This window comes from Grammomys surdaster, unplaced genomic scaffold (genome assembly GCF_004785775.1).
Source record: "Grammomys surdaster isolate TR1022 unplaced genomic scaffold, NIH_TR_1.0 150, whole genome shotgun sequence".
NCBI lineage: Eukaryota > Metazoa > Chordata > Mammalia > Rodentia > Muridae > Grammomys > Grammomys surdaster.
In genome coordinates this window covers 21,668,209-21,672,037 of record NW_021604608.1, presented here as the reverse complement: position 1 = coordinate 21,672,037, position 3,829 = coordinate 21,668,209, and the positions used below count along the sequence as shown (strand labels likewise).

The 3,829-nt window shown below is 41.0% G+C and overlaps 1 protein-coding gene across 4 annotated transcripts in view; it reads left to right on the top strand.

The window, feature by feature from the left end:
- Positions 1-3,829, top strand: part of Atp8a1 (ATPase phospholipid transporting 8A1) — a 230,835-nt gene that overhangs the window by 130,673 nt on the left and 96,333 nt on the right. The gene's annotated exons all lie outside the window — the stretch shown is intronic.

The following is a 3,829-nucleotide window of genomic DNA, read 5'->3' as shown; positions in this document are numbered from 1 at the left end:
AAAGAAAGAAAGAAAGAAAGAAAGAAAGAAAGAAAGAAAGAAAGAAAGAAAGAAAGGAAGGAAGAAAGAAAGAAGGAATTCTGAGCAGAAAGCTAAAAGAGGCAGTAAGGTTTGAATTTGGCTTCATTGTGTGAGGCAGGTGTCACTAGACAAGGGACTGAGGGAGAAGGTGAGGCTATATGTATAGACATACTATACTATACTATACTATACTATACTATACTATACTATACTATACTATACAAGTACCTTTCATATACTTGGCCTCCATCACTTGTGGAAGAGGCTGTTGGAGGGCTGATTTAGCACTCATTCCCACCCATCCTTCTGCACTGGAGGTTAGGAAAGCTAAATACATAATTAGGGACAGCCCTCTAACATAGCCTGTCCAACTGGCCTTGTTTGGAAATATGTTGAAGCTTGTGCTCTGCTTTCCAAATGAGAAACAGATATACTTGGTATTGACTCCTTGCTCTCGACTTCAGAATAGCCATTTTAGTTGTGCCCAGGGACAACCACTCTGAAACATTGGATGGAATGTAGCGTTGAATGTGTTGAATGTGGAGATGTGGTTGAGTTCCCAGCCACTACCTGCCTCAAGCCTACTCACATGAGAAAAACCAAACTTTCCCTCATGTCCTTGTGAAGAGTTTTCTGTTGCAGCTAGCTGCACCCCCAGATGATACAGGCATAAACTACATACACATGTAGCATGTGCTGACTTCATGTCTTAGTGTTAAGCCTTGGTAATTCTCGAGATACTTGTCCTGACTATTGCATAATAATCAGACTTGTCTTGATTATTGTATTTGTTATGGTAATCTGTGTTCAGTAACCTTTGCTATTGTAGTTGTTTTGAAACACCATAAGCTTAATGAATGTGTGTATCCTTGTGACTCCAGCAGCCAGCCGTTCCGCCATCTCCCTCCTGCTCCATGGGACTTGCTCTCTGAGCTACCATAGTAAAAGTAGAATCACTCTACTGTCACTTCCAAGTATTTAAGCAAAAGGAAGAGCCGAGTGTCCCTCATTTTACATCCAAAGCTGGAGATTATTAAGTTATATGAGGAAGGCATGTTGAAAGCCAAGAAAGGCTAAAAGCTTCTCTTTTTTCACCAAATAGCCAAGCTGTGACTATCATTCTTAAAGGAAGTTCAAGTCCTGTTCCAATGAACACATGAATGATACAAAAGCAAAACACTATCCCGACGCTGATGTGCAGAACGTCTTAGTGGTTTGTTAGGAGATCAAACCTGCTAAAACATTCCTATAAGCCAAAACCTAATTCAAAGCAAGCTCTTGGCATTGGTGGTTCGGTGGTAGAATGTATAACCCCCAACCCCACCCCCATGCAAGCTTTTAACCTCTTCAGTTCTGTGAAAGCAATAGAAATAAAGGAGCTGCAGAGAAGAGTTCAAAGCCAACAGCAAGTTGGCAAGTGCCTTAATTGAAGAGTCTGTCTCCATACATGGGGATTTGAGGTCAGCCAGCAAGCTCTGATGCAGAAGATGCAGAAGATATCCAGAAAGTCTAGCTGAAAAAGTTGATGAAGACATCTACATTAGCAAACAGATTTTTAGTGATGATCAAACAAGCTTCTAATTAGAAAAAGAAGCCACCTAAAATATTGTCACAGGAGACAGAAAAAGCTGGCCTGGCTGCCAGCTCTAAGTTCCTGCACTAAAGGCAGCAATCACAGTGCAAAGACACCATCGGGTCTGGTCCTGGCACCATGGTGACAGAAATGAGCATTACCAATGGGCTACCTTGGCCCAGCCGGGTGTTCTCATTTCGGCAAGCTCTCCTGGGAGGGCCACGCTAGCCCCATTCCTCGGTCATCCACCCCACAGTCAGCTGCCATACCAACCAACAACCAAGTAAATCAAAACTTTAGATGCTTAAAGTTAACCAATGGATTTATATAATAGCAAATACTCAATACACAAGATGCCCACACAATTAGAATTGCTATCCCAATTACCTAATGTTGAGATGAATAACTGCTAGAGACACAGGGGTAACATCTGCAGCCATCTTGCCTCTCCTCTTCTCTCCCTCCCTCTCTCTCTCTCCTCCCAACTCCTAGCTCTGCCTCCCTCTTCCCTATCCAATGACAGAGCTCCACTGCAAATACAATGGGCAGGAAAGTTCTGCCACAAAATATTCATAGCTAGAGAGGAAAAAAGAAATTAATGCCTGACTTCAAAGGGACACACAAAGGGGACACATTGGGACAAATACAGCTGGTGATTAAGGTAAATAGGTGCTCATTTGTCATTCTGAAAGTCTTGGGGCCTTTAAGAGTTATACTATAGTAAAACCATTCTTCCTGTAATTTGTATTTGTAACAGCAAAGCCTATGTGACATATCTGTGTATAATATGGCGGGCTGGACATTTGGTGTTTATTACTGACACATAACAGCTCGGGAAAAAAAATTATTTCAAAACCTTACTGTTCATTGACAATGTACCTGGTCACCCAATGATTTTAACAGACTTATAAACACAAGAAGATGAATGCTTCCATGCCTGCCAGCGCGGCATTCACTGGGCAGTCCACAAATCAGTGAGCAAACTCAACTTTTAAGTCTTATTACTTAAGAAAAACTTTCCGTCAAGGCTATCAGTACCGTGGATAGTGATTCTCCGATGGGTTTGGGGAAATTGAAAAGCTTTTGGAAATGATTCACCACCCTAGATATCATTCTGCTTCATAAAATGATGTAAAAATAACAATGCATTAAAGGACCATGGAGAAGGGTAAGTCCAGCCCTCACAGACCACTCTTAGGGATTCATGACTTCCAGAAAGGGATAACTGCATATGTGGCAGGCATAGCAAAAGATCTAGAGGCTGGTAAATGAATTTCTGTAGTCACACGTAAAAACTTTAGTAGTCAAGAAAAAAAAAAAGCTATGCTTTCTTGCAGTGGGATCTATTACTGAGGAGGACGCTATGAAAATTGTTGGAATGATAACAGGGGCTTTAGAATGTTCCAGAAACTTGGTTGGTAAGGCAGTGTCAAGGTTTGAGATGAGTAAGTCCAACTTTGGAAAAGTTCTGCTGTGAATAAAAGACTGTCAAACAGCATTGCAGACTGCAGAGAAAACAGTTCATGGAAAGTATAACCAAACAACAGCAGATTCCATTGTCTTATTTTAATTGGCAAGCCTCTGCTGAGATGTCAGGAGCCATCAGCATCAAGGGAAGATGCTCACTGATAAAAAAAAAAAAATCTTGATTCCTGAAGGCTCGGGCGACCGTTGACATTTTTGAGCAATAAGTTTTTTTTAATTAAAATCCTCGCATTGTTTCTTCATACATGATGGTATTATACACTGTGTGAGCTAATATGTAGTGTATGCATAACAACATATAGTCACTGAGAAAACAAAACGTTCATGTGACTTTCTTCACTAGGCTTTCTGCTTTATTGTGGTGTTCCAGAACTAAACTATTGATTATTGATTATACGGTTTACGAGAAAGGTGCCGCCTTATACACTGGAGTCCTGTGCTGGCCTCCTCTTCCAGTACACAAATCTAGAACTGTGTGGAAAATACTCACACTGTATTTTCTTAGGGACTCATGCTACCACTCGGGTTACTCTTACCTCCCCATCACTTTTAGTTCTGTGGAGTGTGTATTTCCCGACACTACAGCAAAGTGATATTCAACCCTTTTTAAACAGGTCAAAATTGCTTCACCACAATTTGTTTAAAATTTTGTTTGTCAAAAGTAGCTGCCTACTTTTTTTTAGCTGACTTTTTAATGCCCATGTGTGTGTGTGTGTGTGTGTGTGTGTGTGTGTGTGTGTGTGTGTGTGT